General features: G+C 43.7%; 2 non-coding genes across 2 annotated transcripts; both read left to right on the forward strand.

Annotated features, from left to right (window-relative positions):
• Nucleotides 1–10,816: 10,816 nt before the first annotated feature.
• MIR424 (microRNA mir-424) lies at nucleotides 10,817–10,896 on the forward strand. The gene has a single exon (NR_129203.2). It is a non-coding gene; the product is annotated as a microRNA mir-424 (primary transcript).
• A 240-nt stretch (nucleotides 10,897–11,136) lies between these two features.
• MIR503 (microRNA mir-503) lies at nucleotides 11,137–11,219 on the forward strand. Its single transcript, NR_129204.2, has one exon. It is a non-coding gene; the product is annotated as a microRNA mir-503 (primary transcript).
• Nucleotides 11,220–16,192: the final 4,973 nt, after the last annotated feature.

Consider the following 16,192-nt stretch of genomic DNA (forward strand, 5'->3'; position numbering starts at 1 on the left):
AGGCACTTATGTTCTGCAGTTACTAAGAGGAATATTTAAATTGACCAAGTTAGTTCCAGTGTTATTTTAACTTTGTCACACACACCCTTTTATATAAACACCATGCTAATGTAAATTATTCACCTTTTAAAGTTACTTCAGAAGTTTTGACTTTTAGCCAAATACCTATTTCTTTCTATCAAGAATTCTTTGGGTTGTAAGTCTGCAACTTAAATGTGGACGCATCTTTAAAAGAAAAGTTTATTTTCCATCTAATGCCATAGAATATTTATTCTGTTTTCTAAGCTGTATTGACATGACAAAGTACTAAAAAAAAGTCAATGTTGGGGGAGAAGACACAAGTCCTAAAGCAGCAGGGAGACTGGTTTCTTTGAGGTTAGAAAAATCCCAGCCCTTCCCACTACCAAGGGCGGGTCAAGCTAGGAACAAATTGACCCAAAAGTAAGCCTCAATGTCATTTCTACACAACTCCCTGTAATAATTTACAGTCTGCAATCAAAATAAAATAACATCTACAAAAATCTGCCTTTTTTATGATCCAAACTACAAATTAATTCTCTTTTTCATTTCATTTTTCATCTGCTTAATTTTTGCTCTGCTAAGGTGGAGAAATCACACTCTTCTGCTTATATTCAGATGCACTTAAGCTCTAAATATGTCATGATATTTGGATTACAGCAACTATGGGGAATTTTTAAGTTGCCCAAGTTATTTTCAATGTTGTTTTAACTTTGCAAAAATATTTAATGACAATTTTTTAAAGTTGCCCATGAAAAATAACATTCTCCATTTTGAAGCCCTGCCACCACCCAAAAAACAATTAGCTTCAGTCCAGAAGGTGTGGATTCATTCATCAAATCAGCACATAATGTTTCTGGATTCTTTTGATGAATTTTTTGCCTGATATTTACTAGTATTTTAAAACATTTTAATGTGCAATTTAACATGAAATTGATTAACTTTAAAGTCCAATCAAGTCCTAATGGTGGGGGGGTATTTTGGTGTTTGTAGGTATAAGTGTGAGAGCCAGAGGGAGGGAGGGAGAGTAAGAGGGAAAGGGAGAGAAAGAGGGAGAGGGAGAGAGAAAATAGCTGCTGGGGAAAAATCTGGCACATCACCTGACACAATCTAGGCATACAATAAGTAGTATTTTTCCACCCTTTCTCTTCCCTAGTAAGAAAACTCATTCCTGTGTGGCATGGAGAATAGGATATTCTAATTATTCAGATTTTTCATAGGTTTACTGCAGCTCATAGTTCAGAGAGTTACCATGTAAGCCAAGAGAATCTCTTGCAAATATTATTTCCATTACATCATGCCCCTACTCAAGGACCTTTAAAGTCTCCAAACCATCCTGCAACTAAAGTCAAAACTCCTCTGCCTATTCCCATACCTCCCATAATCTATTTGTCCTGGAGTGGGTGGAACGTTTTTGTTCAACTCAATCTCCAACTAATTCCTGAACATCTAGCCTTTTTACAGCTAACTCTATCTCCTTTCAGTTCCTCTTTATCTCAGGCCCTTTGAGCACAGTTTTCCCCGTTCCATCCAAATTCCATCTTCCTTTCAAGGACTGGCTTGAAACTTAAAAGTATAAAATGTGTTGATAGTTTTTCAGGAGAGGGTTTATAGCACTGAGAAGCTAAGTTAAAAGTAAATTAATTCCATATTATTATAGGGGATGTTGTTGCAAATGTCTGTCCCATGCCAACTTGTTAAGCCACTGTGTCACTCTGGGTTAGATAACCTTGTCACCATGAGTATCAGAGGGCACCTAAGTCAACTGTTGAGCATCTTGGTCATAGTCTTTTCACCAACACAACTTTTAACTCCCCCTATTTGGTCTTTTCCCTTCTCAGATATGCATTTATTTGACAGAAATGTATTTAGTCACCAACCTATGCAAGTTATTGTGCATACATGTCCCTACCTCTGGAATCTTACTGTCTGCTAGGAAGAGCTATAACAAAGTGCTCTGATAGGGCAGGACAGAGGTCATTAATTCCAACTCTGAGGTTATCTGAGAAGGCTTTGAGGAGTAGGTTGATTTGTGCTGAGAATGACTAAGGAAATAGGAGAAACAAACATCTCTGCCTAGCAGTGATGGCGAACCTATGACACGCGTGTCAGTACTGACACGCGTAGCCATTTCTGATGACACGCGGCCACTAAGGCGGCCGCAAGCCGAGAATGAAACATTTGCTGCTCCTGAGGATGAAATATTTCGAAATAATGTTTTTTCCTCAAAGTGACACACTACCCGAGTTATGCTCAGTTTTTTGGCGAAGTTTGACACACCAAGCTCAAAAGGTTGCCCATCACTGGCCTAGAGCCATGAAGAAGGTGTGGCTGGAGGGAAGGACTTAAAACTGCAGAAGCAGATTAGAGTCAGGTTGGAGAAGGCCTTGAAGGCCAAATTCAAGACTTCAGCTCTTGTGATTTTTTTTTTTAGTAGTTGATTTTTTATTTTGTTTTAAAATCTAGGATGAGTGGTAAGGGGGTGAACGAATAAATAATAATGCCATAAATTTTTCTGTGATTGTAACAGAGTATAAGAAACTTTCTCAGGGGGTCTAAACTCACCATGGAACTTTGTCTAGGATTTCTCAACTCTTTCGAGATATCATCCAAAAATGGTGACTTGAGGAAGAAAACTCAAGAGCTGCTTCCAATCCTGAATGTTCTTCTAGATACAGCTCTATTCATATTTTGCTAAAAACTGATATTTTAAAAATCTGCCCCCATGATAAGGGTTTTGAAAAATTGTTTTCACTATTCATATCTCATGAGATGGTATAGAAATTGGTGAATAATCATTTTATTTTTTTATTTTTTTAAATTTCTTTATTGATTAAGGTATCACATATTTGTCCTCATCTCCCCTCTTAGTTGTGATTTTTGTGACAAGGATTAATATGATCAGAATTGTGTTTAGAGAACAGAACTCAGGGACCACTGGGAAAAGGGTAAAACTCATCTGGGAGATGAGTGAGGAGCCTGAAAAAATTACCTTGATGACGTAGTGGTGGCAAGTTGAGGATTTTTTTTTTAAATATATTTTATTGATTTTTTACAGAGAGGAAGAGAGAGGGATAGAGAGTTAGAAACATCAATCAGCTGCCTCTTGCACACTCCCCTACTGGGGATGTGCCCGCAACCAAGGTACATGCCCTTGACCGGAATCGAACCAAGGTACATGCCCTTGACCGGAATCGAACCTGGGACCCTTGAGTCCGCAGGCCTACGCTCTATCCACTGAGCCAAACCGGTTTCGGCAAGTTGAGGATTTTAACTAAAGAAGCTGCTGAGCCCTGAATTTAGGGCAAATGTAAATGTTGAAAACTGGGTCCAGATCTCCATTTCCTGCCAATGGATGGGGCTGTTCTGGTCTTTAGCTATTGCAAAATCCCACCTGATTTTAAGACTAAGAATTATTTTAAGAGACAAGAGGTAAAAGAAACATTTTTCCACCAGTCCTAGAAACTCTACCTATTAAGTCTTTTTTTTTTAAATGCAGTTGTGTTTGGGGACAAGAAGGAAAGCTGTGAGTGAGATCTGGATAGTTCAGTGTTAATAGTGTTAATAGTGTTAATGTAAATGCTCCATTTATACATACTGACTTTTCCTCCTTCCCTATTTCAACAAAGTGTTTCATGGTTTGAAAAACACATCTTGGTTTTAAACAAAGGTAGTACCCTTAGTGTCCTTCAATTTCCTATTCTCTCCTCCTCTTGCTACCCAGCAAGATATTATTTGCCCCCAGGAGCATTTTCTTTTTATGCAGCAAGATACTAAAAGTGATGTAATTCAGACTTGGCAGGGCTCTGTGCTTTTTACAGAACCTCCTTGATGCGGGTCACTTTGGGGCTTTAAAAAATGTTTGATATAAATGGAACAACCAACTATCCAAATGCACTTCAGACTCCTGAACATGATTATATTTGACATGTTGACATTGATCTGTACTGGGTTTCTCTCTTCTCAGGTAAGGCTCCAGGAAAGTGCTCAAAATATTAAGGTTAGAAACTGGTAATCATAATGTTTATGGTAAAAGCAAGTGACCAAATCTAACCTAGGACTACACTTTAGCTCCTGTTCTTGTACACAGGAGATGGCTTTTCCGTCTCCATGCCCCTATGATTACCATCTGTTCTGTCAGTTTACACTCTGCAAAGGACAGTGAGTCATGCTTGCTTATAGGACGGTGACACTGTAGGGCCAGCACAGCTTAGAGTGGCCTTCCTTTGTGAAAAGATCTGATCATTTCTGTCATCTGACACTGTCTTTGATTTAATGGGCAAAAATCCAGAAATAATTAAGACAATAACAGCACACACCAAACAAGAAAAACATGTCATGTTTAAAGAAGAAATCCAAGCACCATTGAAGGCAGTGATCTGCGTCTTTCAGGAGAGAAAAGAGACCTCAAAATCAAAAGCAACAGCCATCAAGGACTTACTAAGCTCCTCATTGGCAGAAAGGAAAAATTTACTAATTAATTCTGCTTTTCCTGGAGAGATCATGGGAGGTGGGAAAAGTTAAGATTTGACCTTTTCCCCAAAGTCTCAAGTTTTTCAAAGAATTATTTTTATCACAGCTAATTTCATAAAGTAAAATAAAAATTATCAAAGGGCACTATCTTTTCTGTTGAATTACTGCTCACTACTAGCCTTTTCTTGAACCCTGAAAAAAAAAGCCTTTACAAATAACAGTAGAAGCTTCATAACATGATTCCAGTTGTTTTCTTTCTGTTAAATCTGTAACTCTATCCTGAGTTTATCTCTCTGAAGACTTCTGGATATTTACAACATAAGGAAAGTCTTGTTTCCTTAACTCAAGGTCTTCATGAAAAACATAATCATAAAAGGCATTTCAATTTAAAAGAAAAATGCTTAGTTCTGGAAATTTCCTTTGCAATTTAAAAAAGAATCTTCAATTCAATTCATTTCCCTAGTATCTGTTTCCAGAGATTCATTCACAATTGCTTTTCCAAAAACACTTTCAAAAAATTATTTCTTGTTATGCATAACTTCCTTGCTGACTCTCAGATCTAGAGCTATTTTTTTTTCCAGCTGAGCCTTCAGATCCTTCAAAGCTATTGCTATTCTTCTTCGTTGACTGACTATAATTATTTCTCATTAAGGTAATTTTTTAATGTTTCATGAGCAAAACAGGGAAAAATATATGCTATTTTACTTTAAATACCCACTTTGAAACAGTACTTCAGAAATGAGAAAAAAACAATAAATGGTGTCCATTTCCTTTGCTTTCGGGTTCCTTACTGCCCACTGAGAAATTGCCTGACTACCAATTGGAGTGCTTCTCTTATATCCTGCTGGTGAGCTATGACCTGTTCTAGAATGACTTTCTAAGTACTTAGGGCAATCTAAGTCCTGCGAGAGCTTTGTCAAGTTGGGAAAGGCCTTATTAAAATAAGAAGCCATTTTCAGAATCAGAGTTTGTTTCAGAGATACTAAGAAAACCTAAAAAAAAAAAAACATCCTTGAGACATCGTAGTTGAAAAATATTTCAAGATTGTTCACTTGAGTAAATACTTAAGCCTGCCCTCCCTCACTTTCTGAGGCCTGTAGCCATATTACTCATCCTCAAAGAATTCATCAATATTCAACTGGCTCTCTAATTTGCTGATGTAGCAAAAAGAGTTTAATAAAGAAAGCTGTTTCAATTTTTCTTTAGAGAACGTGCCACAGAACCGACTTTTATCTTATAGTGCTGGAATCTTCTGCCCTTCTGCTAATCCAGATAGGGAAATGAATGCTTACATGCAGTTAGATCAAACCAAGCAAATTTACTCACGAAGCCGAGCCTTAAAAGCCCAGAAAAGTCTTTCACCCCTAGGACACTGGAGCTTTATAAATAATCTATCTGAGGATTTAGAAGCTTGTTCAGTCACGACTCACAGCACGGCAAACTTTCAGCCTGTCCATGACGAGTTTTGAAGACTAATAGGGAAACTGTAGTTTACGAATAAGTTTTAGCGTCCACCCAAGCCATGCAAGTTTTAAAAACCTTTCCTGAAAATCAGATTCTTGTTCTGTAAACTTTTTGGTAATTTTAAAAACCAGCTTTGCAGATCCTGGAAGACTCTACTGTCCCTCCCCCCATCACCCACCTCTAAAAACAAAAAAATGACGCGGAAGCCCGAGAAAGGCCACACAACAGTTGCAATGCCTAGGGTCTGCAAATCCCCTTTGCAAAGAAATTAAGATTTTTACATCAGGTCTATAGAAATAGCACAATAAAAGTTAAGTAGTCCAAGAAAATGGAGCGCTGAGCAAGGGAAATACTTGGTTTTGTTTTTTATACTGAGAGAGAGAGGGGGGGGGTTATTTTCTTTTGGCACCTGATTTCTCCCCTCCCCCCCGCCCCCCCAGCGCCCGAGCATGATTCTCCAGTACCCCCTGCGCAGGGCGCAGGACAAGAAAGCCTCGACCTCCCACAGGGAGAGCAGGGGACACTGGTCGTGGTGGCTGAGTCAGGCGCGCAGCTCAACTCCCTGTGGCCCACCGCTGTCCTCACTGGTCCACGGTGCAGGCGACCAGCACCCTTGAGCCAGCTAAGTCAGGCCCTGGGTAGCTGGGAACCGCCAGGGCAACCCCCTCCCAGGGCCACTGGGCAATGCCTAGGCAGCGCTATGCACCTGGGACCCCGGGCCACTCCTGGCCTGCATCCCATGCCCAGGACTGTGGCCGCTGCAGGTCAGCACTACCCATTGCTCTTCCTGACCAGCACCCACTGGATTTGAGCCCTAGTTGCTTGAAGATTTGTCCCACCCGGGATAGGGAGAGAGAATGCAGCCATGCTCATTTCCTTAGTGTTCGGGCGCTATTTTTATGATGACATTTTGCAAATATACAGGAAATATACAAGAAAGTTGAAAGAACAGTACAAGGAATGTCCGTTTACCCCCGCCCCCAAGCTGGATGCAACTGTAAAGTATTGCAACACTTGCTTCCCTCACCCCTCAGAATGTGTGCGTGTTAGCTGCATCATTTGAAAACTGGAGACATCGTGACATTTCACCTCTATACACTTCAGTATGCATCTTCTAAATATAAGGACAATCTTCTACTTGCCATCAAAAGCATTCTCACACCTAAGAAAATGAATTCTAGGGCCCTAACAGCCTCTAGCGTCCAGACTAAGGGCTCCTTTCCCTCCTGTTTCCCCACTTCATTCTTAAAACCAGTTTCCGTTCTTGGACTGGGACTTGTATAGTCAATTGTTCCCGGCCTTTGTGCTGTGACCCCCAAAGCAGACAGACGGCAAGCACGTACAAGGATCCGGGATCCCCGTGGTCCCAGGGGCCTCTGTCCCTGAGGACTTGGCAGAGCAGCGGGGATAGGGGAGTCCCGACAAGTCTGAACTCAAAAGCTTGGGGAGAGCGCTGCACTCACGCGGTCCGGGGGGCCCCTGGGTCCTCCCGAAACCATTTAGGCACACCCCCCCGGGAAGCACAGAGCTAGGGTCTTTGCTCAGCCACCTTAAGCCCTCCGGGCAGCTCAAGTGGCCGACCCGTGGGCGCGAGGTGGCTTGCCTCGTGTGGGTTTCTGGGTGAGCGCTGCGCTACCTTGTGCCCTTGCTTTTGCCATTTTCCATTCTCTCTTCTTTCTCCCTGAGTCCCCGCTATTCGACTCTGGATCGGCTATTTTGCGCGCCCAGTACCCTTCTCGCCTTCTGGGTCCTTCCCGGCTGCAGGCCGAGGCGGTGGCGTCGAACGCCTACACAACCCCCTTTCCCTACAGCTCCCTCTCTTCCCTTCCTCCCCTCTTCCGTCTCCCCCTCTGCAAGGCGGACGGGGCGGGGGCGGGCGGGGGGGGGGGGCGCCAGCACAGCGTGGCCACGCCCCCGGAGCCGGCTTTTTCTAGGGCCGCTCCCAGAGCCTCTCCGCAGGCTGCCCCGCTCGCCTCCCAGCCTGCGCACAGCTCCAGCCCCTCGCTCCGTTCCGCCTCCGCCGAGCTGCTCTCCGAGCTTCTGCTGAAGCCAGCCCGAGAGTGCGCCCCTCAGCGCCGCCACCCCGACTCCTGGCCGTCCGCTCCGGGCTTTGGGTCCCTGCTGCTGGTGCCGGACCCCTCGCGCCCGCGACCTTGCCGCCTCCTATGTCCCTGCCCTGCTCCCCTCTCGAGCCCAAGATCCCGCTCTCTGTGCCTCCCCTTTCCTTCCTCCCCCTCCCTTGCTTTCTTGCTTGCTCGTTCGCTAGCTCTCAGAAGCTGCAAACAACTTCGCAGGAAAATCCCAGAAACCTTTGCAAAAAGCTGACAATGAAATTTAAGAAGTTCTTCGATTTCGGCGCCATTTTCGAGTGGATGGAGAGGTGACAAGCGATTTTTTTTTTTAAAAAAAGGACTTGTTGGTTTGCGCCACCCCCCTCAGTAACGTGGATTACGGTAGAATGGGGGGAGGAGGGGGAAATCTGGTGACAATGATGAAAAAGTTTTGTGTTGCTTGGGGGTTGTAAAGCACATTTGGGGACCGGGGTGCAGATGAAACAGACCCTGAAAGTGTTTAGCACATACGAGGGCGGCCAGGAAAATTCTTAGGAAATTGGCTGGGAAAAAAGCTAGCATTGAGGGGTGGAGAGAGAAAATTGAGTAAGGGGCAGTGACCGATTTTCAGCTTCGACAGGGTCGGGTGAGACTGGTTATGACAGACTGTTAAGTGGACTTTCTATTGCTCTTCTTTGCAAGCAATGAAATATCTCTTGGAAATGAATGTGCGATTAATTTTGCATTGTCTTTACCCAATTAAAACTTTCAAGTTTGTTTAGTTTTCCCTAAAGGAAACTTAACATTGGGAAAGTTTCGCACGAATTCGCCTAGGGATGTGGGGAAGAAAGCATCTGCAAAATTAAGATAAAACGTTGTAAAGTATGAACGGAGGACTAGCTGTATTCTTTGGCGCTCACAAGATTTGGCCAAACACAGTTCAGTTCAGAAGGAGGGTGGGGCTTTGGGCAACTCAAAAGTATTGATTCTTTGTCTATTGTATCAGTGGTTGACCCTCTCCTAAAGTGACAAGATGCCTCTTTGTAATCTCTTTTCGTAAGTAAATTTAAGTAAAAGGGGAAATCCGTAGAATAGGATTGTGAGGTGGCTTTTTACAAATGTAAGTCGTTGTACTGTCACTGAGAGAGAAGAAAGGGGTTACGTGAAGAGTACAAATGCATTCGATTCCAGAGAGCAGTTTGCAGAGCAATCTGGAAGGGAACTTCGCCTTTGACACCATTGCTATTTCTAATGAACTTTTGTTTTTCTAAGTAGTCATCCAAGGATATGTTAAATTAGGGATGACTTTAATATCTGATGTAATGGTTCACATATTTGTGTGGAACTTAAATATTTAAATGGGAGAAGGTTGTGGAGTTTTAAAGTATAACTGTACATTTGCTAAACATGTTTTCTTTTTCTTTTTAAGGGCAACCAAGGACGTTTTCCTCCGTTAATCCCAAAAGTCTATGTAAAAGTTGTAAATAGCATAGCCAAACAAGATGGAATTTAGAGACACTTAATTGTATGTCTCAATTTAGGGAGTGGGGTTATTATTATTAATAACTTTGTTTACCATGGCATAAATAGTGTATTTGGCAACACTGGATCTCAGTATGGTGTGATGAATTTTGTACTTAGCCTCATTAAATACTCTGCACATCATATTAACTAAGAAATAGGACACAACATCATTATATTGGTTTTGAAAAACCAACATAATTTTTAAATGAACCAAAACACTAAGCAGATTTGTACTGAAATGTTTTTTAACTTTCAAAACCATTAGAGTTTTGTGCTGGTCTTGTTTTAACTTTCAGGTTTGTGATTGAGGGTAGTTTCTTCTGTGCTTAATTGACTATTTTGTTTAAACATTGGGGGGGGATGCATGTAACTTATTGCTAATGTGTGTCCATTTTAAAAAGGAAAAAGTGGTATCTAATGAGTTAATCATTAAGGAATATGCACAGTGCGGCCATTTCAGGACAGGAAAGAGTTTCTGTAGAGCTGCTTGAGAAAGAAAGAAGGGATTTGACATGAAGTATTTAAGTGGTTTGATTGATGTTTTGATAGGTGACATTAGAAAATACAAATTACTTATAGGTAAATTTGAGTGACTAGTTTCACAAGTAAAGAGCCAGGTATTTCATTTGAGGAGTTATCTCTCATTCTTTTACACCTTTTAAAACAATTCAAAGCAGGGTGTTTGCTGTAAGAATGAAGCAATGGCAGATAAAAGAGGACTTCTGACGCTTGGATGGAGGGATATATACTTCCCAGATATCATATATGTTAGAATCAGCTGAAGCTGCCAGAGACGTTTTGGTGATCTCCTTTAAGTCAATAAATGAAAAGTTTTTGTGTTTGTTTTTTTAAATGGGGACATTCAATGAGACTTAGGATTTCTAATGTGCAGCAGGAAGAAGTTTCACCAAGACTTTGAAGCTGAAAAGAGTAATCCAGATGTTGTCAAACTGCCTCAATTTATTTTATTATTATTGCTTTCAGAGGTAAGATTATTTTACCACCCTAATTCTTATTTCCTACCCCTCGGCTTTTCACCTATATACTTTTCCAAGATTCATCCTCTGGGAAAATAAATTGAGAGTCACACCCTTCACTCCACCTGCCAGTCCTGGAAATCTAATGGTGAAGTTCTAAAAAATACATCTATTTGGAAGGAAGTGTCTTTGTCACAAGTTTTGCTGCATTCCTCGACAGTGGGCAGGGCGGGTTGGGGCTTTTTCCCTATCACCACCCTGTGTTTCTCTGCCTGCAGGCACCCCAGAGCGATCCCCCTTCGTGGACTCCTAGGGGATACAGCAGCAATTCATGTTTTGAAGTTCTTTACAATGGTTCAAAACGTGAGGCGCTGCTATACCCCCTCGAGGGAAAGTTAGAAGGTGGGGTTCTGCTGGACGTGTGCTCCTGCAAGGCATCAGCTCCCAAGGCCAGCTCTGCAGCAGATGGGGGGGGGGGGGGGCGGTGGCTTATGTCTCTGTCTTTTCTCCTCGCCCTTCCCCTCCCACGAGGCAACACCAGATTGGGGGTGGACGCCACTACTCTGTGGGGATTTGGGGCGAGGTGTGTGTGGGGGGGTGTTCCCAGAAGGGACGTGGTGCCAGCACTCAGCTGTGCCCTAGCAGCGGGAACAGTACTGCAGTGGGTGATCCGTATTCTGGAGTATTGTTTCTGCTGCCCGGGTAAGGCTGGGAATCCCACAAGAGCCCACCCACCAGGTAAGTCCTAGTGCAGCGCGGGTTAGGGAGTTTGTCCTCCATCAAACGTTTGCCTGCCTTTCAATATGCAAATGAGTGTAAATGAAAGGTACTTCGTTTTAGCACACCTTACCCTGCCCAAGGAAAATTTAAGCGGTCGAAAAAAATTCCCTTCCTGATCACTTAGAATGCCATCCACACGACAAAAACGAAAAGAGATTACCTCAGACCCCAACAACTAAATGGGGGTGGGGGTTAGAAAAAGATTAAGGGGGGACAGGAGGGGGTGACCCACTGCAAGCAGTCCCCGTTCTGCAGCTCCTGGTAAAAGGCCTCACGTCGTGCGCATGGAAAGGATTTTGGAGTCCAGGAAAGATGAAAGTTTCTGGCCCCATGCTCTTCCTCCTCCCTAGCTGTGCTGCGGGGAGTTGCCTTTCAGCTCGAGGCGCGGGTCCTTGGTGGCCTGGTGAGTCCCAGACGGCGTGGCAAGTGGCCGACCTGCCCGATCTGAGGTCTGCAGGGAGAGCGGGGACACGTGGGATGGCTCCTTAATAAGGCTTCGCATTTCTAGCTGCACCTTGCCCTGTCCCCCAAAACTTGTCCTGGAATTTCACTCTGAAAGCGTGTTCCAAGGCCACTTTGGTCGCCCCCGGGGGGGGGGGGGGGCTCACAGAAGGGATTCTCCACTGGCAAGGCACTGACTTGACAGTTCTGGAGAAAGTGGCAGTAACTCAGCTGTCCATTCAGGGGCCCTTCGGTACCTGCACAACTCTGGGCATTGTTGCTAATTAGTGCTGCACGTCTGTCGACCTCCCACCTCCGCTCCTCACTGGGGTTCTCAGTAGGCTAGGAGCTTGACAACCGGCCTAGGAAAGAGAGTGCTCATTCTCTGGCTGAAGGCTCCCTTTGCCTGTGAAAATCACTTAGATATTTATTTTTGACCTGGCGAATCGAGAGGTGAGGGACTGTTGGCAAAGACAAAGGGAGGTGTGGAACATTTCCACGCTTTATGTTCTCTTAAAATAAACAAAACACGAAACCCACTCTGGTCTGGATGGGTTGCCTAGAACCGATCCTCCCCGAGGCCGGGAGCGGGGGTGGGGCAGAAGGGTTCTGGTCTGGAGAAGCGGGGGTTGCAGCCCCCGCGCCCCCCCCCCCTCCGCCAGCTGGGTGGAAGTTGGGATCAGCCGCCTGAAACGCCTGCTTTCCCAGACTCCCTTGCGCCAGGGGCAGTCGCAGGGCTGTTTGGGGCCCTTCTGGCCGCCGAGGACCCTCGGGCTCCCAGGGGCCGCGCGCGACCCAGCGACCTTGGCCGAGCCTGGCTTTCCTCAGCCTCCGCCCCCGCCCCCCGCAGCCTCCGCCCCCGCCCCCCGCCCCTCCTTCCCCGCCACAGCCGCGATGCCTAGGCTGCGAAGCCCTAGAGTGGGCTCCTGCCCGCGCGGGCAGCCCCAAGTTCCCGCAGGCCCACAATCCCCAGGCCTTGCAGGCAAACAGGTTCCCGCCCCCGCCGGTCTCTGCACTTGGGAGTGGGCGGCACCTCGAGGCTGCCCTCCAGCCTCTGCCTCTCACCAACTTCCCTTCTCCCTTTCTCCCCGCTCTGTACGGTCCCCTTGAGCCAGAAGAAGGCTCGGTGGCTCCCAGCCCTCCGAGAAGACCAGGCCCGCGCCATCCGGCTCCCTCCAGTGGGCGCCTGCAGGACACAGGTGAGAGACCAGGCGGGTTGGGGACCGCAAGGGGCAGAGGGCGAGGAGTAAGTGATCCTGACTAGGGGGCGTTGCCTCCCAGAAGCGCAGCGGCCCTTTACCCAGGGCCCCCTAAAGGCACTGAGTTTGAGGTCGTCCAAACAGCCCTTTGCGCGCAGCCCTTTCCTGACTTAAAATAGTCAGCTTGCACCATTATTCACACGATCAAAGTTGCAGTGTGCTTAGATTTTCCTCCAAGGACAAAAATGTGAATAAAGCAATATTTCAGCCAAACATTTCTGTGTCAATTAAAAAGATGGCAATTCGTTCCAGACTATAAATTCTCCTTAACAACCCTCTAAGGTATTCTTTAAAATTGTTTTTCAACATTGCTAAATGTGCATCATAATGTGTGAGAGACTTGTATAAAGGGAGCCAATTTACATAGTTGATTAGTTGATCCATTGTTACCACCTGCAAGGAGGCACCTTTCCATTGTTTTCTCATTTTTCCCCCAACACATGTTATTTGTTAGTGAGGAAGCTAAGGGCATTGTGTTAAGTTTATTAGACAGGTGTGGCCCTTAAACTAGGAAGAGCTTAGTCTAACTCTAAATTTAAAATGACATTTCTGTAAATTATGGGACAAGATATACAGATTGCTTTTATAAGTTAAAACTGAACGTAGTTTTTTTTTTTTTTTTTAATTAATCACAGGAATATTTTTAAGGCATCCAGCATCTCCAGGTAGCAGTACTGACTTTTTTTCCCAACAAAGGAACAGTATATCAACACTCTTGAACCGGATCTGGACACAGAAGACTCCTGTTTCAAGAAAATATAATCATCTCTCAAAGTCTGTAATTTATATGCATTTTAACTCACTAGGCATTGAAAGCCAACTAAGAGTCCCACAGCATGGGGTAAAATATAATCAATCATTCAGTGTAATATTATACATCCTTTAAAAATGTTATTGGAAAATGTTTTATGATCTGTAAGTTGAAATAACCCTCTCCCACCACTTCTTTCTCCCTGCTGCTCTCCCATACCCTTGCTTCTTTGTTCCAATTGGCATATAAACTTGTTTTTCCCGCCAAATGAGTCAGTCATGATGGGAACGGCAATTGATTGGAACAGATGTGTGTCAATGTTACTTGGGAAACTAGATGCCAATAACCAGGGCACAAAAAAAGGCAGTGGTTGCAACTCTGTAAAAATGTATGTGCACATACAGACAAGGACTGAAGTGGAACCCAAACAAAACAGGAGAACAGTTGGACATACTCCAGTGCTAGGAGATTGAATGATTGTATGCTGCTTTTGATTTCCATTCATATGGGCAACTGTCCAATTAAAAAGACCTAATAAGGACTCTGCAGTGCAAATTATTTTGCGGATTGTTTAAAACACCTTACTTATCAAGGCAGACTGGGCAGCAGGGGGCTGGATTTGTCCTGTCCGTACCCTCCCACCCCCATCCTGGACTATAGAGCTCAGGGCAACACTTGGAGAGTACCTGATCCTACACAGGTGGACGTTAACTTCTAGGCAGCTTTCCCAAGAGACTGTGCAACATGAAAATAAAAATAGGTTCCATTGATCTTTTTGAAGATCAATGAAAGATTATTGATAGGAAATAAAGACTTGAGTCAGGGGATATATCCAAGTTGGCATACATTTTTAGAGCTCTATTTTCCCACTGGCCTGCAGTGTAGCAGCCTCAACCCTAGAACATTACATATGCATTTGTATTTAGAATGATTACATTGCTCTTAACTGAAAAACAGAGTATATATACACCAGTTATAGCAAATGTGTATCTCCCAGCCATCCTACATCTCTCTCATCTCCACCCATTAGTTACTTACTACTCAGTAAATGAACAAAAATCTGCTAGTCTTTCCTAATATTTCACCTATCTGCCACCTTTGCCTTCTTCTCCCGCTCCACAATTGATCTCCTTGGCTTCTTCAAAAAGGCTTAGACCCCTGTGGGGATTGTAAATTGAGCCATTATGGAGGAGCTCTGAGAAGACTTCCATTACTCTTAGTAGCTCAGGCACTGGAGCACTCCCCTTATACCAGTGAGTTCTATAATCTGACTAGTGGTGGGAGTTTGGGAGGTTGCACTGGGAGCTGAGATCCACAGTACTGAGAGGCCTGATAATTGTTTTTTTTAATATTCACCCAAGGACATGCTTAGAGATAGGGGGAGAGAGAGAAACATCATTGGTTGCCTTCAGTCTGCAATCATATGTGACCCGACCTGGAATCAACAGGCAACCTTTCCTTGCACAGGACAATGCTCAACCAACTGATCCATAGGGCTTCATTGTTTTGAAGTGTGATTCTCCCTAGGCAGCTTCCTCACCTGGTTCCCATCCCTACTCCTACCTCCTCCCCTTATCCCAAGACCAGACCTTTTAAAGGCCTGGCCACAAAAACCACAATAATCAAAATCATAATAATTCCAATATGTTGTTTTTGCATATTCCTTTTACATATTATTCCAAATGCTTTCATATTTTCTACTGGCAACAACCTCAAAAGATAAATAGAATAAAGCAGTCAAAAAAACACACCCAACTACAGACAAGATAACTAGGGCTTCTGGAGAGAGAGGATTTGTTCAAGGCTAGTTTGAGGCCTTTTCCTTCAGACCTCATGCTGGAGGGCCTGGACAGTAGTGGTTAGAGCAGGAAATGGAGGTGAATTAGTTTAGTTATAAAAATTTGAGGTGAAACTGATTAGTTTTATGAACTTTGGCCTACACACTGAACACAGTTCATGGGCAAGGCCCAAGATTGGCCCCAGGATGAATAAATAGTGACTGTAAATTACCCAGCTGTGCACAAGTAGATATGCACAAGCCCTCTCCCAAAAACGTATGATTTAAGTTCATTTTAAATCTCTGGCCCATATTTGGTACTTTATATAGTTTCAACCAAATGAATGTTTAACCATAGAGGTTAACTTATTCAATATAACCTTTTTCAGCCATTACAAATAATATTTATAAAGACTTTATAAAAAACCTAGAAAATGCTTATATATAAAATTTTAAAAATCAAGGACATAAAATCACATGGACACCATGTTTAAAAAGTGGGTCTGTATAGGAACAGAAACTGGAAAGACCATGCAACAAACATACTTGTTGCTTAAGGTGGTGGGATTCAAGCTGAACTTTTTCTTGACTTTTCCATGTGTTTTTGTTTTGCCATGTTTTTTTTGTAACATTGTTAAATATAATCCTCTAAAAAGTGTTTAGGGGTCATAGACGAC

Source organism: Eptesicus fuscus, chromosome 1 (assembly GCF_027574615.1).
Source record: "Eptesicus fuscus isolate TK198812 chromosome 1, DD_ASM_mEF_20220401, whole genome shotgun sequence".
In the NCBI taxonomy this organism is placed as follows: domain Eukaryota; kingdom Metazoa; phylum Chordata; class Mammalia; order Chiroptera; family Vespertilionidae; genus Eptesicus; species Eptesicus fuscus.